Source organism: Thamnophis sirtalis, unplaced genomic scaffold (assembly GCF_051295495.1).
Source record: "Thamnophis sirtalis isolate CommonGarterSnake01/CBP01778 unplaced genomic scaffold, rThaSir2_p1.2 scaffold_15, whole genome shotgun sequence".
NCBI lineage: Eukaryota > Metazoa > Chordata > Lepidosauria > Squamata > Natricidae > Thamnophis > Thamnophis sirtalis.
The window spans coordinates 31,844,758-31,871,819 of NW_028261395.1; the positions used below are offsets into that span (position 1 = coordinate 31,844,758).

Below are 27,062 nucleotides of genomic sequence, written 5' to 3' on the forward strand. Positions count from 1 at the left end.
CGGCAGTGTGCCAGAAACCGGGAGAGCTGGTCTTCCGGTTTCCGTTGTGCGCATGCGTGCTGGCCAGCTGGTCATCGCACACGCATGCACAGCAGTGGTGGGATTCAATTTTTTTACTATTAGTTTTGTGGGTGTGGCTTGGTGGGCATGGCATGGCTTGGTGGGCGTCGCAGGGGAAGGATACTGTAAAATCTCCACTCCCTCCCCACTCCAGGGGAAGGATACTGCAAAATCCCCATTTCCTCTCGATCAACTGGGACTTGGGAAGCAGATAGCAATAGCAATAGCAATAGCAGTTAAACTTATATACCGCTTCATAGGGCTTTCAGCCCTCTCTAAGCGGTTTACAGAGTCAGCGTATCGCCCCCACAGTCTGGGTCCTCATTTTACCCACCTCGGAAGGATGGAAGGCTGAGTCAACCTTGAGCCGGTGAGATTAGAACCGCTGAACTGCAGTTAACAGTCAGCTGAAGTGGCCTGCAGTACTGCACCCTAACCACTGCGCCACCTCGGCTCTAATAATAGACGACGAGGCCAGTAAGAGGTGGTATTTACCAGTTCTCCGAACTACTCAAAATATCCACTTCCGGTTCTCCAGAAGTGGTCAGAACCTACTGAATATCACTTCTGATGCACACCAGTAACCAGAAGACAAGCTGACTGGTGTGCAGGCATGTGCCGGAAACCGGAAGTTCATTTCATGGCATGTGCGTGACCATTTTGCAGCTTCTTTTGCAGGGTGTGTCTCCGATGAGCGTGCGTGCACATTCCCTTTTCAGCATTCGGTGCCTTAAAGGTTCGCCATCACTGATCTAGGAGATGATCAGACTGAGGGAGGGGTCAAACTTGTCATCAGTCTCGAGTCTCTTTGTGCTCAAAAGAGATCTAAGTCCATCCTACCTTGAGTTCCATTGACTCTTATATACCACCTATTTGCTTTCACAGTTAATTCAGATTCTTGCAGAGTGTTTTAACATGCAATAAACCTGTGTTCATTTGAACCGCCTTGACTCCTGATTTCCTGTTCTTGACACAATCTCTAGTTATAGAGGCATTTATTGTGGCTTTATTCAGCAAAGCAATGTCATGCGTAGTATTACAAAGCAGAAAAAGACAGATTTTTTTCTTTCTTTCTGATCATTGTGGCGCTACATCTATCTTTGAAATTGACTTCAAAGTCCAGGATTCCTAAAGTTGAACATCCATTGAACAACAATCCGAATGGCTAAAGCTTTCAACAGTTGGATTTTTATTCCGCAGTACTAGGTTAGCCAAAGGAAAAATCCATACCACAAGACCAACAATTCAAGTTGCACAATATTTATTTAAGGTTGTGCAAGAAAGGTCCTTCTTTTTAAGTCCAAGATGGATTCATTTTAGTATACAGAGAAACCCACTTAATCCCAGTTACGGATCAAAAAGAAAAATGACAGAAAGAATTATTCTTCAGATATTTAATACATTTTTTAAAAAAGAAATCGGCGGAGCTGTTAATTATATAATATAAGCTGCACAACATAATTACAGGCTTGGTCAACTCATTTGGTCTGATTATGATTAAGTCAGCTAATGGCTAGCATATATTAACCAACATTATCAAACATTAGTCTATTATAGAGATGTGATACAATATGTGCCATGAAGTCAACACATAAATTGCACACAAATAATACTCTTGTGTTGTTTGCATCATGATATAATTGGAGCTGCTGATACAGTTGTACGGAGGAATCATTGAGTCTGTCATCTGCACCTCCATAACTGTCTGGTTTGGTTCTGCAACCCAACAAGACAGAGACAGACTTCAGAGGATAATCAGGACTGCAGAAAAAACAATTACTACCAACCTGCCTTCCATTGAGGACCTGCACACTGCATGAGTCAAAAAGAAGGCCATGAAAATATTTACAAACCCCTAACATCCTGGACATAAATTGTTTCAACTCCTACCCTCAAAACGACACTATAGGACATGGCACACCAGAACAACTAGACACAAGGACAGTTTTTCCCAAATGCCACCACTCTGCTAAACAAATAATTTCCTCACCACTGTCAAACTATTCACTAAGGCTGCATTAGTATTACTTTTAATCTTCTCATCGTTCCTATCACCCATCTCCTCCCACTTATGACTGCAGGACTGTAACTTTGTTGCTTGTATCCTTACGATTTATATTGATATTGCTTCCTGATTGCTTATTTGTACCCTATGACTATCATTAAGTGTTGCACCTTATGATTCTTGATGAATGTATCTTTTCTTTTATGTACACTGAGAGCATCTGCACCAAAGACAAATTCCTTGTGTGTCCAATCACACTTGGCCAATAAAAAATTCTATTCTATTCTATTCTATTCTATTCTATTCTATTCTATTCTATTCTATTCTACATTTCTGTCTTTTCCATTTGCAAGTTTGTCCACACACACAACATATAGCCACACACACATACAAACACCCACAGATATTACAACCATTCATTAAGGGACCATTCCAAGTTACAACAGCACTGAAAAAAGTGATTTATGATTGGTTTTCAGATTTATGACCTCTGCAGCAATCCCATGGTCAGGCGATCAAAATTTGAGCACTTGGCGAGTGGCATGTATTTATAATGGTTGCAGTGTCCTAGTGCTCTGTGATCACACCATTTGTAATCACCCAACTGGCTTCCAACAATGGGGGAAGCTAGATTTGCTTAACAAACACAAGATTCACTTAACAACTGCCTTGCTTAGCAACCAAAATTCTGGGCTCAATTGTGGCCGTAAGATGAGGACTATCTGTACATACATATTTAGTGAGTTCAAAAATAGTTCATTAATGGATCAAAACATTCACATAGTTTTTGGCTTTTAGAACTCAGGAAAGAAAAAGGGGAAAAAGGAAGGAAGGAAGGAAGGAAGGAAGGAAGGAAGGAAGGAAGGAAGGAAGGAAGGAAGGAAGGAAGGAAGGAAGGAAGGAAGGGATCACTATCTAATCTTTATTTTCCATTATTTTTTATTTTTTGTTCACTATTATCCTAGGAATTGGCAGGCTCCAAACTCCATGCAATTCATCATTATTAAAGTCCTCTCAGCTTGAATGAAAATGAAATTAATGCATCATAATAGGCAGACCTTCAATTTCAGATGAAGCCAATCCGATGATGGGGAGAAAAAATCACCTGGCAAATCTTTAAATGCATAACAAGAGGTGACAAATCAAATAGGAATTAAGGTGGAGAAAACATATAAAAAATGCTTGATTGCATTTAAGCAGAATTGACATTAGAGTGCAAATTACTTCCTTTTTAACCTGTGGAGAAAAAAATATTCACTAAAAGAGCTATAAAAAGGCACTTCATTTATAATCTATGTATTAACTTCCAATTTAAGAGTATATATAGTTCAACAGCTTATCAGAAGGTGGTTCTATATCTTTGCCAGGAACCAATGTACCAAAGACAAATTCCTTGTGTGTTAAATCTCACTTGGCCAATAAAGAATTCAATTCAATTCAATTCAATTCAATTTCATCCCATCCCATCCCATTCCATTCCACAATACATTTTACTCTACTCTACTCTACTCTACTCTACTCTACTCTACTCTACTCTTCTATTCTATTCTATTCTATTCTATTCTATTCTATTCTATTCTATTCTATTCTGCTGCCAATTAAATATCTCACCACCTTGGAATAGCATAACTACACCAAGGCAATTCTGAAGTTCAGATGTATTGTTTGTTTGTTTGTTTAGCTGTCCATCTCACAAACTGGTGATTCTGTGGGGAGGAGGTGGAGCTTACTAAGATTCTGCATATGTAGAAGAGGAGGCAGATCCTGGGGGAAGAGTCAAGAGAGGAATAAACTTAGAGTCCTTACGTTGCCACAAGGGATCCAAATCCAACTCCCTTTAAATTCTGTTCATACTTATACCACTCTACAATGCCTTGATAAGACCATACTTGGAATATTGACTCCAGTTTTGGTCACCACAATATAAAATGCATGTATGTGTGCATTTGATTGCCTAAGCAACAGCTATAGCACTTAGACTTATATACTGCTTCACAATGCTTTTACAGCTCCTTCCACGCAGTTTACAGAATCAGCATATTGCCTCCAGCCATCCTGATCCTCATTTTACCCACATTGGGAGGATGAAAGGCTGAGTCAACCTTGAGTCGGTAAGGATCGAACTCCAGGCTGTGGGCAGAGTCAGCCTGCAATACAGCATTCTAACCACTTCACCGCCACGATGGACATAGCAATAGCACTTAGATTTTTATACCACTTTGCAGTGTTTCATTGCCCACTCTAAGCAATTTACAAAGTCTCCATATTGCTCCCAACAATCTGGATCCTCATATTACCCACCTCGGAAGGATGGAAGTATCAAGCTGAATTAACTTTGAACCTGTGAGACTCGAACTGCCAAACTCCAGGCAGCTGTCAGTCAGCAGAAGTAGCCTGCAATACTGCATTCTAACCACTGTGCCACCACAGCTCATAAACACAACTATAGGTGTCATAAATTCTGCAAGATTTAGGTTTCTCAACCTGTTCTTTTGGAGTTGAGTGGGGAAAATGAGACAGTTGGATTTTCCAGAATGTAAGTGCTTCCTTTGCTCAAACTCGGCCGCCTAATGACAAGGAAGGACTCCCTGGAGAAGAGCCTAATGCTGGGAAGGATTGAGGGCAAAAGGAGAAAGGGACGACAGAGAATGAACCAGTCGGTGTGAGCTTAAATGGACTCCAGAGGATGGTAGAGAACAGGAAGGCCTGGAGGAATGTTATCCATGGGGTTGCGATGGGTCAGACATGACTTCACAACTAATAACTACAACAGCAACAACAATGTGAAGTGAAGAGGTGTGCCCCTTATTGATCAGGCACTTTGCCCAATGGAAGCAATGTGTGCCCTCCTGGCCACCCTAATTTTTTCCGGCTCAGGAGGCATTTTATAGACAATGGTGAGAAGGGTTTTTTAAAAATGGTGCAAAAGAGATTATCTTCTTTGGAATCTCTCAGCTAGCTCTACAAAGTGCCTTTTGAAGTCCTGCTGTGTAAGCATTCATGCTTCCATCCTTGTACTTTCCACTGAAGTCACAAAAACAGCTAAAAATGTTGGCTTCACCTCCAGGACAGTCTGGGGCTACAAAATGTACGCTTGGAGTGTGACTGGGTGTGCGTGCATGCAGGATGTCATGTCACAGTCTGTTGTCCGATTCTTCATCGAATACAGAATAACAGAGTTGGAAGAGACCTTGGAGGTCTTCTAGTCCAATCCCCTGCTCAGTCAGGAGACCCTGTATCTTTCTGGACAAGTGACTGTCCAGTCTGTTCTTAACTGCTCTTGCCTTCTGGCAGCTCTGCACATGCACGGACTGGGAACAGGGGGAGCCTGTTCCTCTGCCTCGCTGCTGTCCAATTCTGGAGGCTCCAGAGGCAGCACATACCGTATTTTTTGGAGTATAAGATGCACCAAGATTTTGAAGAGACTAATTTAAAACAAAGTTTTTACACTCTGCAGACCTCCCAAAATCGGCCAGTTTTTTGTGAAAAATGGCCTTTAGGAGTCTTATAGAGTATTCCAGGGCGGGGGGGGGGGGAATGAGCAAAAAATGACTTGTTTTTTGCAAAAACTGGCCCTTTAAAAAAGGGGGGGGGCATGCATAGCCTTTAGGAGGCTTATAGAGTGCTCCTGGGGCTGGGGGCAGGGAGCAAAATTGAGCAACAAAATGGCCCTTTTTTCTCTCATTTCTGCCCTCCCCAGCCTGCAGGAGCACTCTGGAAGCCTCCTAAAGGCTCTGCATGGCCATTTTGGTGAAGGGGCAGGGTTTCAGGAGGCAAAAAATGCTATATTCAGTGTATAAGATGCACCCAAATTTTCAGCCTCTCTTTTTGAGGAAAAAAGGTGGGTCTTATTCTCCGAAAAATGCAGTAACTCTCACATGGCCCTGGCCTCCTCTCTGCCTCTGGCACAAAACCCTCATCAGAGCCTTCTTCAGACTCCAGGACTGGCCCATGTTCCTCCCTGACTCTGCTGCCAGTTTCGCAGGCCGCCAGCAGACCACAACAACAAGATTCACTCAACAACCGTATTACTAACTTTAACAGCTGCGGTGATTGGCTTACGGGAACCATTGTTAAAATGTGGCAAAGCTTGCTTAACAACGGTCTGGCTTAGCAATTGACATTTTGGGTTCAATTGTTGTCGTAAGTTGAGGACTGCCTGTAATCATCCAGCCTTCATGTATACATCTTCACCAAAAGAGAAACTACAGCCTCTGAGGCAACTGGATCTGTTGACCAGTTAAGTAGGCAGGCACAGATTTAGAAGAGTGCAGACCTATGACTCTTCTTCACCCTTTTGGAAAATGAACGGCTCAAAAAAATGACCGAGGAACGTTCAGGATTTGCAGTCTTGGCTTTCCAATAAATGACCAGGTAGTCAAAGTCTTCCACTGTTGCCTTCAGAAGTTGTGGGCGCTCTATTACTGGAGGGTTTTAAGAAGAGACTGGACAACCACTTGTCTGGAATGATGTAGGTTCTCCTGCTTGAGCAAAGGGTTGGACTAGAAGGCCTCCAAGGTCCCTTCCAGCTCTCTTCTGATTGATTGATGTCTTTCCTCTTGTAGCTTCTAAAATTTGCTCCAGGACAGGATTATCCAAGAATCTGGCTTGTCAGCCCATTAGCACATGCTCCACAATAATGTCATTGTTGTTGCTTCCACTCCCTTATGTTCTATTTCTTTTGACTCAAAGCATGTGCCCAAAGCATGTGCTTTCTAAACATGAGTGCATTTCCTTCACTTATAATGATCTTCCTCCTCTACCGAAATCCACATTTCCATTTCCAAGAAATTGAGCCATTCCGCCTTTGAAACCACTCATTTCAAGACTTGAAATTTGGGAGTTGTGGGGGTAGGGGTGGGGAGAGAAGATTTCAGGGGAAAAAATGGTGTGGGAGCCCAAATATCTCGAGTTTTCGTTCATACCTTAGCAGGTGCTCTTCACAAAATTCAACCCCGTTCCTTATGACAGCATTGGTAACATCATCAGAAAACCATCTGCAGTTCTCTTTATGGTCAAGTTGTGGTTCCCAACTCTTTGGACTACATATAAATATGTTTACTATCAAGGATTCACTGCAATCTAGATACATTTAATCAGCAATGATGGTTTGCTAAGCTCAACAATGTTTACTATCAAGGATTGGAATCAATCTGGAAATATTCAATCATCAATGATAGTTTGTTGAACTAAAGAAACTATGTTTACTATCGAGGATTCCAAGCAATCTGGAAATATTCAATCATCAATGATAGTTTGATAAACAAACTATGTTTACTATCAAGGATTCAATGCAATCTGTAAATATTCAATCAGCAATGATAGTTTGCTGAACTAAAGAAACTATGTTTACTATCAAGGATTCCAAGCAATAGATATAATCAGTCATCAATAATAGTTTGTTGAACTAAAGAAACTATATTTACCAGGGATTGGAAGCAATCTGGAAATATTCAATCATCAATGATAGTTTGCTGAACTAAAGATACTATGCTTACTATCAAGGATTCCAAACAATCTAGATATATTCAATCAGCAATGATAGTTTGATAAAGAAAACAATTTTCTCAAACTGACTATTTTAAATTTTTGCCGAAGCTTCTTCCAACTATGCAAGCAACACATGAAAAATACAGCCTCTCCTTTTGACTCCGTAAAAGTAAATTTCACCCCAAAAGAACAACCTTCTTTTGTGAAAGGCGGTGAGAAGTCACATTGCAAAATTACGTGAAAGGGATGAGAAAAATTGCCAAGACAACCAACTGGCACAAAGCTCTCCACCCTGCCCTGAACCCAAGGAAGCATTCATTTGTACCTCCTTCTTCAGTGTGGTTTTCCACAACAGGCTGGGAACCGCTGTGTCCTCAGAATCACTCCAGAGAGTGATGATCTCGGGATCAGAGAGTCACTGCGAGCAGTTCCAGGAAGAAGATCTCAACATGCCAGGGATCAGCTATCTGCTGTCCATCATTTTCCTTTTATAACAACGGGTATTTATACCCAAGAAGAGCCAAGCTCGCGTGCAGAAATGTACGGGGTCCGGCAGCCACCTCAGTCTCTGTTGACATGTCAGAGCTCAGAGAAAGGCTGTTAAGCCAGAATGTGCTCACAAGCCAAAAGGGTAAATAGCGACTCAGATGGATTTGAAGAACGCGTGTAACAGAGATAGGCTGGTTGACACTAGCCTTGCCTTATACATAGATAGGTAAAGCAATGCAGACATAGAAAAAGGGCATTGATACGCCTCTTCTCATAGTAGGGGAGGAGTATCCAGAATGGGTTGACTTTATCCTCTCGTTGATTGGACTGAGTCAGATAGGTTTTTGGGACACGCCCCTGGTCCACCAGGTACCCGCCCAGTTATCGGCAAAGAACTCTATCCGACTCGTTGTGCCATCCACTCCAGACCTTTATTATAGTTCAAACTTTTGTTGAGTTATACCTTTAACATAGTCGTGCAATAACTAACATAACGCATGCTACATTACGATGTCAGGGAGGGGCTGGATACTCCTCCCCCACTATGAGAAGAGGCGTATCAGGTAAGTACCAACGCCCTTTCTCCATAGTGAGGGGAGGAGTATCCAGGATGGGACGTACCAAAGCCTACACATCCCTAGGGAGGGTAACATATGAAAGGAGCATGGCCAAACTAAGCCTGGTGGGGTGTGTCCCCTGCCCTATGAACTGCCTGTAATACCCTGTGACCGAACGAAGCCTCCGCCAAGGCAAAGGAATTCAACTTGTAGTTCCTCACAAAGGGTAAGGGGGAAGACCACGTGGCTGCCCTACAGATCTCGGTCAATGATGCCTGCATAGCCCAGGCCGCCGTGGTGGCTGCGCTTTATGTGGAGTGTGCTGTGATGGGGCTCAGTGACTGTATACCCTGAGATTGGTAGGCCGTAGCAAGGCAGGTCCGCAACCACCTGCGTATGGTGGTGGAAGTCACCTTATTGCCCAGAGACCCAGGTTGGAAGGAGACAAACAGGGCTTCGGATTTCCTGTTCAGCCGGGTTCTTCTGAGGTAAATCCTCAGAGCCCTCCTCCTACGGTGTGCCACTTTCTCTCCAGTGGGCGAGAAGGGTCTGGGCAAAACTTGGGCAAAATCAGCTCCTGTGACTGGTGGAAGCAGGAACACACCTTGGGTATGAAGGAGGGGTCCAACCGTAGCACCACTCTGTCCTGGTGAAAGATGCAGAGATCCTCCCTGGTGGACAGGGCCTGCAGTTCGGATATCTGTCTGTCTAACTCCTCCCCTCACTATGGAGAAAGAGCTGGGTTTGGTAAGGTTGAGATAACTAGAAGAAGGAGGGACAGCATTGGGTGAAGAGGATGGATAGGATCAAGGGTATTGCTGGACTGTCCTGGGAAAAACAACGGGCATACCAAGTTGGCCAAAAAAAGGCAACACAGTTCTAGGCTGAGGGATAGAGGGATAGAATCAAGATCACATCAAGTGTTATTACCACTTTATAATGCCTTGGTAAGGCCACACTTGTAATACTGCCTCCAGTTTTGGTCACCACGATGTAAAAAAAGATGTGGAGACTCTAGAAAGAGTGCAGAGAAGAGCAACAAAGATGATTAGGGGACTGGAGGCTAAAACATATGAAGAATAGTTGCAGGAACTGGGTACGTCTAGTTTAATGAAAAGAAGGACATGATAGCAGTCTTCCAATATCTAAGTGGTTGCCACAAAGAAGAGGGAGTCAAGCTATTCTCCAAAGCACCTGAGGGCAGGACAAGAAGCAATGGGTGGAAACTAATCAAGGAGAGAAGCAACTTAGAACTAAGGAGAAATTTCCTGACAGTTACAAAACTTAATCAGTGGAACAACTTGCCTCCAGAAGTTGTGGATGCTTCAACACTGGGAGTTTTTAAGAAGATGATGGATAAGCATTTGTCTGAAGATGAAGAACAGTCCTCTATGTGTTCTCCAACAGTTGAGACAGACTTAATAGAATTAATGTGAAGTATTAGTACTAATTTAAAAAGGGATGCGGTGCTTGGGATTCGAACCACTGAACTGCCCACCTTCTGATCGACAAGCTCAGCATCATAGCCCATGAGCCACCGGGTCTCTAAATATTCCCTACGCTACCACAATTGACTCTAGAACAAGGCATTTATTTTCAACCCAGGTTTGGTTCTGGAACATTATTTCAACTGAAAACTAAACAGGAAAATAGTCTTTTGTTTTCGTTTAAAGCATTTCAAGAGAGCATCTGTATTAAACTTGTATTTTAGTTTTAAATCAATGGATTTATTTGTTAATCGGTTCAAAGGGAGCTAATTACTCAGAAAAAAAAATTGCTTGGGTTTCCGACTGCTTAAATAGAGCATTTATACACAACATTTCTCCTACCTATTTTCTTTTGCATAAAGCTGCTTTTAATGTTAAAAACAATTAAACCGTAATAGGTACAAGGCTAAGATGCCCAATCTACAGTTCATATTTTTTAATACGTTGAAAGATACATGATTATCATCCTCATAAATTACAATAAATGCTCCATACCAGCCACTCCTGGGATAGGAGTTTAAATTACATAGTTAGTTTGCAGTATTTATCTTTTCATCCTAGTACATTATAGGCTGCAGTGGGTTCGCACGGGTTCAGGAGGACCTCTAGATAAGAATCTGCCCAGTTCAGAGAACCCACAAATCCCACCCCTGGCTGGCCTCGCCCACCCTGTCCTTTCTGCCCTGCCCCTCCCAGGAGTTCCCACGCAGCCCGTTTAGAATGCCAGGTAAGTACAGGGCTCGCATGGAGTTCGGGGAAGGCAAACAACAGACCTCCTAGAAGTTCCGGAAGGTCGGAAACGGGCCTCCAGAGCCTGGAGATGGCGAAAACGCCCCCCCACACAAACACACCGCCGTGATGCAGCAGGCTGACTAGGCCATGCCCACCATGGCCACGCCCACCCAGCAACCAAGTAGAGAACCTGTTGCTAAAATTTTTGAAGCCCATCCCTGATCATAGGTACTCCTCGACTTACGACCAAATTGAGCCCAACATTTCTGTGGCTAAGCGAGACAGTGACGTGAATTTTGCCCTATTTTACCAGCTTTCTTGCCGCGGCGGTTAAGTCGTCCCTGCAGTTGTTTAAATTAGTACCACGACTGTGAAGTGGATTTCCGCGTTGACTTTGCTTGTCAGATGGTCGCAAAAGGAAATCAAGGGATACTGCGACCGTCATAAACACGAACCAGTTGCCAAGCATCCGGATTTGGTTCACGGGACCATGGAGGGATGCTGCAATGGTTGTTAAGTGTGAAACATGGTCGTAAACGCCATTGTAATTTCCCAAAGCTCACTTCAATGAACTGTTGCAAATCAAGGACTTTTCCAGCACAGGTGCTAAATACACGGACAAACTTGCAAATAAATTGGGATCTCTGATTTTTGTAGAGGTGCAAAAATATAAATATAACAGAAGAAAGGAACAGCGTTAAAAATAACCCCCTTGAGTTTCACAGAAGAGTAGCAAGAGAGATTTTTTGGGGGACGGGGACGGGGCCTCCCATGCTAGCTTAGCATTAGGCCTGCCTATTTATGAGGGTCAGCCTATTAAGCCAGATCTAACCCCTGTTTCCTGCAGATGTTCTCGTCTCTCAGACAGCTGGTCTAATGATTATCTTAGAAGCCGGAGAAGGCATGTGAGCAGTTGCTTAGCAACCATCCTCTTTTTGCTTCAAGGTAACTTAGAGGCAGGAGGAAGATAAATAGATGAATGGCCTCAAAGCCATCTGCAGACTCCTATCCGGCGCACTCAACTGAAGCATGAAGACGATTTAATACTAAAAACCACAGGAAGCCCTCCGTGCCCTCAGAATTGCCCTCTGTGTCTCTTTCTTGAAAGGTACCAAGCAGCTCTCAACAAAGGAACAATGGAAGCATCAGCCTGTGTAGATGGTCTCAAAAGACCAGTTCCTTCTTAGCGGGATTAGGCCCTTATAACGCCTTCGGCCAATAAGTTCCCTTCGGCTAATTATTCTCCTCACCTTTCTTTCACAACAACACTGAGCATCTATTAGAGGAACAGAATAGCAGAGTTGGAAGGGACCTTGGAGGTCTTCTAGTCCAACCCCCCGCTCAAGCAGGAGGCCCTTAGAACATTCCGGGCAAATGGCTGCCGGGTCTCTTCTTCAAAGCCTCCATTAGAATTTGATTCCATAGGGTCAAAATCACGTGCAGTATTAGTAGTGCTTTATAAAACCTTACTAAGGCCACAACTGGAATACTGCATCCAATTTTTGGACATCAACACTGTAGGTACCTAGCAGCCACCCCTCTTCTAGAAAAATGAGATATCCTGGGAAATATTGAAAAGGCAGAATATTATATTTCCCTGGATCAGAAATAGAGAAACATGTTTTTAGGCAGGAAACAGACTCACTCTTAATAGCCCCCACCTTTCTCAATGGGCCATTAGGGGCCCTGAGCTCGTTCACTCTACATAACAAAGATAGAATTAGCCTTCTACAGAAACTCACTACATGGCATCTGGGAACTCAACCAAACTTGGACTCAAAACACAGCCTAGAGAGTTGCCCCTGCATGGCCCCATGGGAGTCTGACAACCAATCAGAATACATTTCGTACACAGGAACAGGAAATAGAGAGGTGGGGCTGAACAGAGAGTATAAAGGCAGGAACTTTCAGCATCTTGCTCTCTTTTCTTCTTCACCCAACATCCTGAAGCATGCGATCCCTCTTTTCTGTTCAGGACCTCAAACCATGTGGTTCTGTCCACCACTAAACCATCTTTCCAAGCAGCCTCCATGTTTCCAGTGTCTTTTTCCCCACTTGGAGCTGAACCCAGAAGGACATTTCTTCCAACAACCACATTACACAAAAAAGATGTTGAGACTTTGGAAAAAGTGCAGAGAAGAGCAACTAGGATGATTAAAGACCTGGAGACAAAAACGTATGAAGAACGGATGCAAAAACTGGGTATGGTTAGTGTAGAGAAAAGAAGGATGGCGGGGGGGGGGGGGACACGACATGGTAGCAGCATTCCGGTATTTGAGTGGCTGCCACAAAGAAGAGGGGGTCATCTTATTTTCCAAAGCAGCAGAAAGCAAGACAAGAGGCAATGGATGGAAAGTCATCAAGGAGAGAAGCAACCTTGAAGTAAGGAGAAATTTCCTAAGAGTGAGAACAATTAACCAGTGGAACAGCTTGTCTTCAGAAGTTGTGGGTGCTTCATCATTGGAGGTTTTAAGAGGAGACGGGATAGTCACTTGTCTGAAATCATATAGGGTTTCCTGCTTGAGCAGGGGGCTGGACTAGAAGACATCCACGGTTCTTTCCAGCTCTATTCTGATTCAACGATGCAGCAACCTACAACTTCTGAAGGCAAACCGTTCCACTGACTAATTATGGTCACTGACAGGAAATTTCTCCATAGTTCTGGGTTGCATCTCCTTTTGATTAGTTTCCATCCATTTTTTTCTTGTCCTACTTTAAGGGAGGTTCTTGCCATCACCTCTGCAGGAGCAAGAGATTCAAAATCATCTAAACTGAATTCGACCAAATCCAGCTTCTTTTTTTTCAGCTAGTAAAATCTTGTGGTTCATAAGCTAATCGTGAGCATGGTGAGACTCAGAATGAACATGGAGAAAGATTTGCCCAACCTCAAAACTGTAGCTGGCCCCAAACATCCCACAATTTATCAATAACATGCCATAAAGACATTCATAATGTTCAGATTCTCTCAGGGTTAATTCAAACCCATCAACAAACTGTCATCCCAATGATTAATGCCAAACCTTCAATTCCAATTCCTTCTTCTCCTAGATTTTTCCTTTATCTAGGGGGAAACTGGAAGCTTAAATTCCTCAGCCTGTCATGATGTCTGGAGCAAAAAAAAATTGCACAAACTGTTCCTCCCTTCTAAACAGAGACAAACATTTGCAAGCCTGACTGGAAGATAAATGTATAAATGTATATGGATAAATGTATAAAAATTCCCTTCATCTGATATACAGCCATGTCCGTCAATGACCAATGATATCAAAAGTCTTTTAATTACTGCATTTTTCAGACTATAAGACACTCCGAAGTACAAAACACATATTAGTTTTGGGGGAGGAAAACAAGAAAAAAAATTCTGCCTCTGCCTACCAGCATCCATCAATAGTCATCTGGCTAGGGTCCTTGCAGCAAACAGGAAACAGCCTGGTCAGCTTCAGCATGTTATGGCAGCCTGATTCAGCACGAGCAGCTGATTGGCGGGTGGATCAACCTCCCGGAATACCCCCAATCAGCTGTTCCAGGCTGCGGGGATAGCCACAGCCCATCGCCACCTCCGCACGTTTTTGGCCTGTGCATGTTACATTTTCTTCCTCCACACGCCCCGTTTTTGGCCTCTGTGCATAGCATTTTTGGTCGGTTCCAGGCACCAACAATCCCCACTGCCTGGAACTGCCCCAAAACTGCCTGGTGGGAGGCCAAAAACACAATGCTTGGAGGCAGCGATCAGCGGTGGTGATCCCTGCAGCCTGGAACAGGACTAAAACGGAGCATGCGGAGGTCGAAAACATGACGCGCAGAGGCCGAAAACGGCCAAAGGGTGGGGGCTGGTGGGCGGGCGGGGCTTTGGTAACATTCGCTGTATAAGACGCACAGACATTTCCACCCAGGTTTTTTTTTGGGGGGGGGGGGTGCGTCTTATGCTCTGAAAAATACGGTGTTTAAAAGCAATTTAAAATTACATTAACTTTTGGAAAATGTATGGTTTTTTTTTTTAAAAAAAGCAATCACAATGGTCAAATCATGCTAGTAACAGTTACTACCACTTGCACTTTCTGTATAAATCTGAGCCCCTGTAGTAGAGCAACGTAATCAAATGATATTATATACTCTGTATGACTGTGGCTTGGATGACTCACCATTTAGGAATAAAATTGCTGGTTTGAGTTCTCTCTCCCACTTGCTTGCTGTTAACAAAGGCAAATGTGATCTTCTACAATAAGCGCCTCAGATTCTTTCTGTATGGGAAGAAAAGAAGAGAAAATGTTTTCTTTTAAATATTATTCCACGTGAACCTTGCTAAGCAGCATGGCCAACAACCCTCGGAGAAAACTGACTAAAGAACGTGGTTTTGCTCAACATTATGCCCTCCTGACGTCTATCAATACAGTTAGTCCTCAACTTACAACCACAATCAAGGCCAAAGTTTACACTGCTAAGCGAGACAGTGGTTAACGTTTTTTTTTTAAACAAGCTTTCTTGACAGAGATGTTAAGTGAATCACTGCAGTTGTAACATGGTGGCTAAGTAAATCTGGTTTCCCCGTTGACTTTGCTTGTCAGAAGGTCACCAAAGGAGATCATGTGATCTCAGGACAGGGATACAGATTAACAGAATTGAAAGGGACCTTGTAGGTCATCTAGTCCCACCTCCACCCCCCCATCCAAGCAGGAGACCGTACACCAGTGATGGCGAAACTTTTTCGCCTCAGGTGCCAAAAGCATGCATGCGCGCACTATCACACTCACGTACCTACCCCTATATTTAATGCCTCCATGTACCATGCCCCCTGCCCATGCCCGTGTGATACACACACACGCCTCATGCATGGCTTTTTTGGAGCCTGGGGAGGGTGAAAACGGCCTCCTTTACAACCACCCCCGGAGGACCGCTGGAGGCCGGAATGGCCATTTTCTGACTTCCGGTGGGCCCACTAGGTCCATTTTTCTTCCTTCCCAGTCTCCAGAGGCTTTCTAGGGCTGAAAATCAGCTGGCCAGCGAGCGCATGTGCACTGGAGCTGACAGGGCAATGCCTCACTTTCCCCTCAGAAATGGTATCTGTGGCACATGTGCCATAGGTTCGCCATCACTGCCCTTCATCATTTCCAACAAATGGAAGTCCAGTCTCTTCTTGAAAGCCTCCAGTGATGAAGCTCCCACAACATCCGAAGGCAACTTCTGTTCCATGGGTTGATTGTTCTCCCTGTCAGAAAATTTGTCCTTATTTCTAGGTTGAATCTTTCTTCCTTCAGTTTCCATCCATTATTCCTTGTCTGGCCTTCAGGTGCTTTGGAAAATAGCTTGATTCCCCCTCCTCTCTGTGGCAGCCCCTCAAATATTGGAACATTGCTATCATGTCTCTCCTGTTCCTTCCATTTACGACATTGCAACTGTCATAAATATGAGACAGTTGCCAAGCCTTTAAAATTTTGATCATAGGGATGCTGCCATGGTCATTGTAAGTGTGAAACTTTTTTTCAGTTATGTAATTTCGAACATACGGTTGTAAGTCAACAACTACCCGTAGTGGGATCGGAGCTACTCTTCATATCATCATGTAACAACTGCAACAATCACTATGGAGGACAAAAAGACTGGCAGAAGGCATCCACGAACACCAACTGGCGGTCAGAAAACATGATGAAAATCCTTTAATTTCACAACACAGAGACAGATTTAACCATAGTTTCAATTGGGGAAATGTGACCATTCTAGACCAGGCCAAGTCCAAAATTGCCGTGGAGTTTCCAGAGGCCTGGCACTCTGACAAGTCAGCCATCAATAGACACCTAGACATTAACAATATGTATAGATGGAACAGACTTATGCTGAAGATTAAACAGAAAAAGGAGTCACAGAATGTGATCAAAGATGGACTTTATTTTACCAGTGGTTGGAAAAAAGAGGCAGAGATTAAGAATGTAATCAGCATTGCTAAGCAATTAAATAACCCAGACAACATGATGTTTATTAAGCACTAAATGTAAACAATAGAACATCAATAAAATCCTAAAAGACAGAGAGAGAGAGAGGGAGGGAGGGAGGAGGAGGAGGAGAGAGAGAGGGTGGGGCACCTTACTCTTCATATCTTCTCAAATCAGCTAGATACCTTGATCACATAATAATCCCCAAATTCAGGAGGGCCTTCTCGTTCGCTAGCTTTAATGACCTCCTAACAATAGTTACTGGAGGAAAATAGCAAAATATCCCCTTCAAACAGAGACTGTGTCCGTGAAGTGGAGGAAGAATTGAACTGAAAGAGCATCTTATTCTCTACAGGCAGTCCTTGACTTACAACAGTTCATGTGATGACCATTATGAAGTTAAGGCAACACTGAAAAAGGAGACTTATGACTATTTGCTGGACTTATGACCATTCATTCCAGCATCCCCATGGTCATGTGATTTATATTCAGATGCTTGACTACCGATTCACATTTATGACGGTAGCAGTGTCCCGGGGTCACGAGATCCCCTGACGAGCCAGGTCAATGGGGAAGCGAGATTCACTTAACGACTGTGTTACTAACTTAACAACTGCAGTGATTCGCTTAGCAAATGTGACAAGAAGAGTCATAAACTGGGACAAAACTCACTTAACAAATTTCTCACTTAGTAACATAATTTGGCGGGGGGGTGTTCAGTTGTGGTCGTAAGTCCAGGACTACCTGCATTTCCCTTTCTATGCAGACCAAGAATTATTTCTACTCTTTACTAAATAGCCTGGTCATTTCAATTTGCTTTATTTCCAATAAGATGTTATTATCAGATCAATCTGATTTTATTTCCCTGCTTTTATTTCCTTGATCACAGCCAAGTACTGCTCTATAAGCCTGCAGAGTAAGCCACCGTATTCAATCTCATCCGTTTTAGATATTTTAGAATAGCTACATTTTTCCTTTTATCTCAACGAATTGTGGCTCTTTTGGGTTTTATTTGCTAGTCTAGGACTGAATAAAGATTGGATTCGATTTGAATCATCTAGCTCACTTCTAGATGTCCCTAGACATGATCTGGATCAGGGCTGTCAAACTTGATTTCATTGAGGGCTGCATCAGGGTTGTGTTTGATTGGGGGGGGGTAGAGTGGGCGTGGCCAGGGTGTGTGTGTGGCTAGCTCGATATCACTTGTGTCAGCGGCACCTGTGGTGGCCCGAGCACTCTGTTAATGAAAACGGTCTCCTGAGCTCCGTTTTTGGCTGCAACAGCCCCCTGAAGCACTTTGCAAGTGAAAACAGAACTCAGGAGGGGCCAACACAGGCCAGTCCATTACAGGGTGGCCCTACGGGCCAGATCTAAACACCCCGTGGGCCGCATATGGCCCCCAGGCCTTGAGTTTGACACCCCTGCTCTAGGTGGTTACAGCAGAAATTCTTCTTCTGCTCTTTAACTTCTATAAGAGAAAGAGTTTTGGGGTGCCCGGAGATGAAATTGTTAAGGTAAGATAGAAGTTTTCAAACTGGACTTTTAATTCTTGCTTTAAACCAGGATCCTTCATTCAGAAGAGAAAAGTATCAGATGCTTCCCCCACACCCCTCTTTCTCAATGGTAGAGCTTCTATCGTGCTCGGATTTACTATGTCGTCTCTCAATTGCCCAAATGAGCAAACTGCTTGAATGAGAGGGTGTCTTCTCCGTTCTTCAAATGGGCCACACGTGCATTGTTAAAATTAAATACATTTCCAACTTTTATTAAACATAATTCTCCAAAGACCATTTCGCACATTACTAAAGCAACAGGCTCTGGCTCGGGCTGACACTGTATTGTTCTAAATGTATACGTGTTTTAAAAAAACATCTGCGGTTGTCCTGTTGTTGTTGTTGTTGTTATCTTTGTGCACATTGAATAGTCAGTGGGTGTTGGGAAAATTCAACACCTCCCACCATGGAGGAATAGTTGGTGAAGTTGATAGCTTTGGCCAAAATGGATAAATTGACTTCTTTTGATTAAAGAAAGACATTTGTTGATGAATGGAATTCTGCCTCTTATGGACTTATGGATGAAAAAAATGAACTTGTGGTTTTGATGATTAGACAGGTTGGATTATAGAAAGACATAACTATAATGAAAGAACCCCAAAGGTGCTTTTTCAAGAGGCAATTGGCTTTCTTTGAAGATGTTTCACTTCTCATCCAAGAAGCTTTGTAAGAGCTGAAGAAGCTTCTTGGTTGAGAAGCAAAATGTCTTCAAAGAAAAACATAAAGTCCAGTTGCCTCTAGAAAAAGCACTTTTGGGACAACCATGACCTGGATGATGGAGAATCTCCGTATAGACGTATATATAGAGAGATTGAAATAATCTATATACCTACTGTATGCCTGCTGGGAAGAATATTGAAAGGGACTTCTTTAAATCTTTCTTTTTTTATTTTTTTCAACTTTTCTTTGCTTGCACTTTGATTTGTCTTTGCTTTCTTTCACTTTTCTTTCTACCTCCATACTTTATAATAGTTTATCTTTTGCTTAAAAGTTTTAATGAACATTTTATAGAGAAAAGAGGAAGGGAAGGGAAGGGAAAGGAAGAAGGAAGGGGAAGGGGAAGGGGAGAGAAGAGAGAAGGGAAGAGAAGAAGCTCTTTGGATTTTCTTTCAGAACCATTGTTCAGAAAGTTTTCCAATAAGACTCTAGGAAGTTAGCACCCACCCCTCTCCTAGGAAAAAGAAATATTTTAGGAAACATTAAAAAGAGCAGAATGTTTCCCCTAAAAGGGAAGCAGAAACTCACCATCCCCCCCCCCATCTTTGTCAATGGGCTGTTAAGGTCTGAGTCAGTCTATTCTACATAACAAAGATTTACCTCCTTCAGGCACAGCCATAGTAGGAATTGCCCAAAGCCCTCTACCCATCTCACCACATGGCACTTGGGAAGATTACATCAACCAGCAAGGCTCAACCAAGCCTGGGACTCAGTACAGCCTACAGAGTTGTCCCTGCATGACCCCATGGGAGAGACAACCAATCAGAATGGAAGCTCAATTTCAAAAGTCCAGAGAGGGCATAAAACTTAGGGACTCTCAGCATCTCTTCCCTTTTCTCTCAAACCATGAAGTCCATCATCAATAAACCTTCTTTCCAAGCAACTTCCATGAATCCAGTGTCTTTTCCCCCACTTGGAACTGAACCCAGAAGGACATTTCTTCCAACACGACTTGGCAACAAACCTTCAACTGTTACCAGCATCATCTACCAGCAAGTCAATACCAGCGTCTTCTCTTACCATGCTTTTTGTTTTTCATTCACTGTCGTTATAAAAGCAGGTGTTAAGCATCTAGCCAACCCTGATTTTCAAAAAGCTAAACAGTCTTTGGTGGATATTCCAGGGCTGTAGTCTAGTTAAGGAACTCCCCTCCCCCCAAAAAGCATCTCCATGGAAGGCAATACCATGTTTCTCCAAAAATAAGACAGGGTCTTATTTTCTTTTGATCCTTGACATAAGCGCTTGGCCTTATTTTCAGGGAGGTCTTATTATTTTTGAGGAGGCGGCAAGCATGGTCAATTCATGGCTGCTGCTGCGTTGAATATTTTCGGAGAGGGCTTATTTTCTGGGGAGGGCTTATTTTAGCGCATGCGCTCAAAAGCTCAATTGGGCTTATTATCCAGGGAGGTCTTATTTTTGGGAAAACAGAGTAGCAAACCAATTATATTGTTGTCAAGAAAACTGCCACCTCATCAGCACGATTTGAACATTCGGTTTAAATAAATTAAGGGACAAAATGCAATCAGTGAGCCAGTTCTCATTATCAGAAGGGTTTCATTTCTACGGTCAGTGCTTGTGTTTTGTTTCTAAGCGTGAAAATGGCATAGAAGTGACAGGATTGATTTATAACACTCGCAGTGGTGTCAGCAACTACACCCCAACCTTGGTAAAGGATAGCATTAACATTAGCTTTGGACAGGGTGGAACATGGAAAATGCTCCGGTAATGTGAAAATCGGTCTCTAGCCAAATGATATCAAAGAGCTTATGGAAAATCCCCTCCCTTTTAAAACAACTATAGATAGCAGCAAAGACTACAGCTAAGCCATTAACACGAACTGGCTTCTAGATCCTCTTGGAAAAACAACTCGGGAAAAATGATCTACGTTTTAGGTAAACACTAAAACAAACAAAGAAAGAAGGAAAAACAATCGAGAGAGGTATGTTTACGTCATTCACAATGGATGGCTCACCTCCTTGAGGGAGGAGGATGGGATTGGGGTGGTCAAATACAAGAAATAGCCGATAGCAAATTGTGTTTCTGCCTTCATTAACCACAGGATGCACACAAATCTAAGCTGTTCGCTCCTATCATCGCCCAGGCATCACTGGAGTAGAAGAACTCATTAAGATGAAATTCAGGTTTCCTGTATCTTGAATGCAGTTTAAACAATCAATCTATATGTGGTGGGAAACCTAAATTAGACTGACAGCTATCTAACTTCTCATGCTTGAAATATATCGAGAGGAAGGAAGGAAGGAAGGGAGAGAGAGAGGGCGGGAGGGAGAAGGAAGGAAGGAAGAAAAAGAAGGAAGGACAGAAGGAAAAGGACGGAAGGAAAAGAAGGAAGGAAAAAAGGAAGGAACAGAAGGAAGGACAGAAGAAAAAGAATTGATTGATTTTATTTTATTTTATTTATATGTCGCCCTTTTCCCCCGAAGGGGACTCAGAAGAAGAAGGAAAAAGAAGGAAGGGACTCAGAAGAAGAAGGAAAAAGAAGGAAGGAAGAAAGACAGAGAGGGAGGGAGAAGGAAGGAAAAAGAAAGGACGGAAGGAAGGAAGGAAAGGAAGGAAGGAAAGGAAGGAAGGGAAAAAAGACGGAAGGAAGGAGAAGGAGGTAGGAAGGAAGAGAAAGGGACAAGGAAGGAGGAAAGGAAGGAAAAGGAGGAAGGAAGGAAGATTTCTGAAAAATAATGAAGGAAGGAAACTTCGCTATAGAACCACACACTTACTTTAGCTTAGCTGGACATAAATTTACCATTTAGGATTTCAGACCATTACAGAATAGAATTTGCTTATTTTTCACACTATTTTGCCAGTCAGATTTTACTATAACAGGGCAAAAACATACTAAAAATATGTTTTTTTAAAAAAAAGGAATTGGTAGCAATTGTTACTAACCAGTAACTCAAAATGAAACATTTATTGAGATCTGTTTATAAGTTTGATTAAGTTAAATCCATTGAAAGGCATCAACAGTAGCATTTAAACCAAGGGATAACTCTATTAAATCATGTCCCCGGCTGGGACGTTTCACACCCTGGCTTGTAAACATCACCCACACCACAAAAGCTGAGAAATTTATATTTTACAAGGCTGTTTGCACAGCTGATCCACAGAGTTCAAAAGATGATTATTATTATTTTTCATTTTGGTTTCCCCTATTAAAATATTTTCCTGGCAACCTTCTTATGAACAGCCTTTCCCTTTGGCTTCAGAGCCCGGCTAAATCCAACCTTAGCACCGATCCTACAGTCAAAATGTAGAGGATCTCTTGGAGATCTGGTGGCCTCAGCCACCGCTTCCCAGCCAGAGCTGGCCTCCATCCTGGGCTACCGATTCCAATTCTCTCCAGAGATTTGCTGCTTGGTGTCACTGTTTAAAAAGACACAAGCAAGCGGTGTCACAGGTCATTCCTTATTTCCTGTTAGAAGTTTACTCCCTTCCGATTTAGTCTCGCTGCCAAATGAACAGCTGCTTTGTCAGCTCTGCAGCTGGACATGCTGGAAAGGGATGGTACGTTCTGTCCTTATTGCAGCCTGATTTTGCAGAATAATAACAGAATAACAGAGCTGCAAGGAACCTTGGAGGTCTTCTAGTCCAAACCTCTGCTCAGGCAGGAGACCCTATATCATTTCAGACTAACGGTTGTCCAATCTCTTCTTAAAAACCTCCAGTGATGGAGCATCCACAATTTCTGAAGACAAGCTGTTCCACTGGTTCATTGTCCTCACAGTTAGGTAAATTCTCCTTAGTTCCAGCTTGCTTCTCTCCTTGTTTAGTTTCCATCCATTGTTCTTGTCCTATCTTGTGGAGAATAATTTGACCCCCTCCTCTTTGTGGCAACCCTCCAAATATTGGAAGATTGCTATCATGACATCCCTGGTCCTTCTTTTCACTAAACTGGATAAATCCAATTCCAGCAACTGTTCTTTGTATTTGTATTTGTATTTGGTTTATTTGTATGCCGCCCTTCTCCAGGAGGGACTCAGGGCGGCGAACAACTCAGGGGGAAAGGGAACATAAACAACAGTACACATAATTAAAATACACGAAAATCACACAGTCATACCAGTCGAGAGGGGAGGGGAACTCATCAACCCCAGGCCTGCCAGCACAGCCAGGTTTTGACGGCTTTCCGGAAGGCCTGGAGAGAGGTGAGGGTCCGGATCTCTGCGGGGAGTTCATTCCAAAGGGCCGGAGCTGCTACAGAGAAGGCCCTCCCCCGGGTAGTAGCCAGATGGCATTGGCTGGTGGACGGAACCCGGAGGAGGCCGACCCTGTGAGATCTGACGGGTCTTTGGGAGGTAATTGGCAGCAGGCGGTCTTTATATATTTTAGCCTCCAAAATTTTTATTACCGGTTCTGTGGGTGTGGCTTGGTGGGTGTGGCTTGGTGGGCATGGCAGGAGAAGGATACTGTAAAATCTCCATTCCCTCCCCACTCCAGGAGAAGCTTACTGCAAAATCCCCATTTCCTCCCTATCAGCTGAGACTCGGGAGGCAGAGAATAGATGGGGGCCGGGCCAGTCAGAGGTGGTATTTACCAGTTCTGCGAACTACTCAAAATTTCTGCCACTGGTTCTCCAGAACTAGTCAGAACCTGCTGAATACCACCTCTGAGGTCAGTGCATGTCCATTGGTGACTGCTTACAACCAACAGGATGGGTTTTTTTTGTCAGATTTATATCCTGTTTTCCCTCCAGGATTGCAAGGGAATGATTTCAGCACCACAACTTGTGCGGTAGGTTTGATTGAGGGAGAATAGGAGGCTCAAAATCACCCAGCCATGGACGTGAACCTCGGTCTGTGGAGTCTTAGCTACACTCATGATACACTGATGATGTCACCTAGTTTGGTAGTGAAACATCTTCAAGAAAAACCACCAAGCTCAAGAGCCCTAAGGGCACCACAGTTCAACCCTGAGCTACAAATATTTTCTTCTATCGGAACCTCAGTCTGTCACATTCTAGGGTTTAGAAACCAAAAGGTTTCAGAAACTTATTGGCAACCAATAAGTTGCTTATGATATCTCTGCCCATATCATGAAGACTGTAATAAGTGTGAAAATACATTCACACATGACATTAACATTTATTCTGGCTGTTCCCTACTGGTTCACAATTCTTAATGTTGTCAATCAGATTTCTACTAGGGAATTAAGATATAAAGATGTCAAGGTGTGGCTGAATTACATTTTTAAAATTTGGACTTTATAAACTTAGGAAAAACTTCTCTGCAAAAATAGACAACAACACATTTTTTGAAAAGCCACTAATATATCATATATCAACAGTTGTTTTGAAAAAATGAACACCTTTGGCCTTTGACCTGACTCTCATATTAACTTACTAAAAAAATTTGACAACAGCATTCTCTGTGGTTTGTTTGTTTTTTTAAAGTGAAACCGAGGTGTAATATTTCTTTAGAATTTATATTATGGTAAGCTTCTTGTTTTTATTTCTGAAACACTTTTGTTTTTGAAACTTTATCATTTTGCTTGCTTAACATTTGTTCGCTGCATTGTTCAAGCAATAAAATGATTTTTTTTTAAAGAACAAAAATTCTTCAAACCTTAATCTTCAGAGGCTGACCTTCCAAGAATGATCAGCATTGCCATAAAGAATCCAAGGCAGCCAAATAATTCGGTAATTTAGTGTCCACCGATACTAAAAATCCTTCAACATTCCTTCAGTTAAAATCTCAATCACGAAGGAGAGCCAGTGGTGGTATTCAGCCAGTTCGCACCTATTTGGGAAAACCGGTGGTTAACTTTCTAAGCAGTTCAGAGAACCGGTTGTTGGAAGAAATCTCCATTTGTTTCCTTCCACTTTACAGGGCTAATCGTGTAAGGAGCACAGGAAAGAAACATTCTGGTGTGGTTTCTAACCTAATCTTTATTGCCCTGCCTGAAACTGCCTCTCTGGTTAACTCTTATTACATTGTAATAGCTAAGGCGAAGCACCCATCAACATGAGTGATGTTGAGTTGGAAAGAAAGAGAAGGAAGGAAGGAAGGAAGGAAGGAGAGAGAGAGAGAGAGAGAGAGAGAGAGAGAGAGAGAAAGAAAGAAAGAAAGAAAGAAAGAAAGAAAGAAAGAAAGAAAGAAAGAAAGAAAGATTGATTCTGGAACTGGAGAAACTTCATCAGACACCACTGGCCAAATATTTCTCCAAAAGCCATTAGAGCTTGAAAAATGCAATTCTCTATATTTGTGCTCAAAAGAAACCTAGCTGATCTTAATGGTACTTGCTCTTAAGGTAAGTAAATCAATGTGACTGCTTTATAGGATTGGAATAGATCTGTGCTAATGATCTGACTTTCTACACCAGTTTTATTCTATGCTACTTTGTTGCGGTTCCCCCTTCACTTGAACCCTGCAAAGGGATGTGGACTACAATTACCGTCACTCCTGTACTCGGGACAGACAATTTTAAGAGGAAGATGGGAATGGAGACCGAAAAAAACTCACATTATTCATGGCAAAAACTCAAGCAAATAGGAGTGTCTTAACAGCACTATGAACTCCAGGCAAAGCAGTATACTGGGGCCCCTACGACAACTACTCACAGGAATAAAAATGTAAATGGCCAATATATTTAAACACACACACACACACACACACACACACACACACACACACATACACATTATTGGCACTTCCAACAAAATCGGTGTTGAAACTAGTGATGGGATTCAAATAATTTAACATCCAGTTCTCTGCCTTAATGACCAGCTGGGTAGGCATGGCTTGGTGGTCATGTGAATGGGTGGGCGTGGCCAACTCAATGTCACTCAGGTCGATGGGCACTTTGCCGTAGCTGTTACAATGTAATAAGAATTAACTGGAGAGGCAGTTTCTGTAAGCAGGGCAATAAAGATTAGGCTAGAAACAACACCAGAATGTTTCCTTCCTGCCTTCCTTACAGGATTAGCCCTATAAAGTGGAAAAAAACAAAAGGAAATTTCTTCCAACAACCTCCGAACTGCTGAGAAAGTTAACAACCGGTTCTCCCGAATAGGTGCAAACTGGCTGAATCCCGCCACTGGTTGAAACATTAAAAACATGCTGTGCAGCATCAACTACCCAACATGATAAACATTGGAACAATACACGAGACTCGAAAAACACAATAATAAATCAGTAAGCCATACAGTTGCTGTATTTATATGATACAAGGTGCATTGAAGGGTTAACATACACAGTATAAGGCCCCTACACTCCTAGGGCCACGGGTGAGTACCCATCAGGCCCACACGTTAAGACAGCCCTGCAACCAAACTGTCTTTGTTTCTCCAAAAATGTTTTGTGCTTTTCTTTTCCTCTTTCTTTCTTTCTTTCTTTCTTTCTTTCTTTCTTTCTTTCTTTCTTTCTTTCTTTCCTTCCTTCCTTCCTTCCTTCCTTCCTTTTTTCTTTCTTTCCTTCCTTCCTTCTTTCTTTCTTTCTGGGAAAGAAAACATGGGATGACAGTGATTGGCAAACCTACATTAGTTTAGCAGGGTGTGATGAGACCTGAAGAGACCAGCTGCGAGTTATAAATGTCCAGGCCAGCAAACATGTGTGGCATCTTTTCCCCTGCCAAAAAATTCCAAGCAATTAGAAGTGCACTTTCAGCTCTGCTGCAAATAGAGAGAATAAACATGCTCACGGTGAGAGAAAAAGAGAAGAATGAGAGGGAGAAAAAAAAATCTTTATATGGGTTTTATAAAATACAGTGTGTTCTTTTTAAAATAAAAAAACAAAAAAAATCACAAACAGCAACCTGTCTGCGTTTGCCAGTTCTTTCTCCCTCGCATTCCCGGATAGTTACAAAAGTTAATTCCTTTCCAATATTCCCTCTTCTAAGAAAAGTGAGGCTAGAAAAGAAGAAGAAAAATCAGTAGCTATCACTTCCACAACCCTTCGGTATTGAGCTCATGAAATGATGCTCATGGGTGGGAATGAACACTGAAAGGCCCTTGGGTCTATGCAGAAAAATCTACCATATTAGAACTAGTTTGGTTTAGTGGTTAAGGCACCAGGCTAGCAGCCAGGAGACTGGGAATT

General features: G+C 42.7%; 1 protein-coding gene across 7 annotated transcripts in view; it reads right to left on the reverse strand.

Annotated features, from left to right (window-relative positions):
• ZMIZ1 (zinc finger MIZ-type containing 1) overlaps nt 1–27,062 on the reverse strand; it is a 466,283-nt gene that overhangs the window by 301,784 nt on the left and 137,437 nt on the right. For 6 of the 7 annotated variants that reach the window (XM_087702241.1, XM_087702240.1, XM_087702239.1 and 3 more), the window contains exon 3: nt 14,963–15,061. The exons of the other annotated variant lie outside the window; for it this stretch is intronic. The gene's annotated coding sequence lies outside the window, so the exon portion shown is untranslated. The remainder of the gene's footprint in view (nt 1–14,962; nt 15,062–27,062) is intronic. 7 annotated transcript variants of the gene reach the window in all.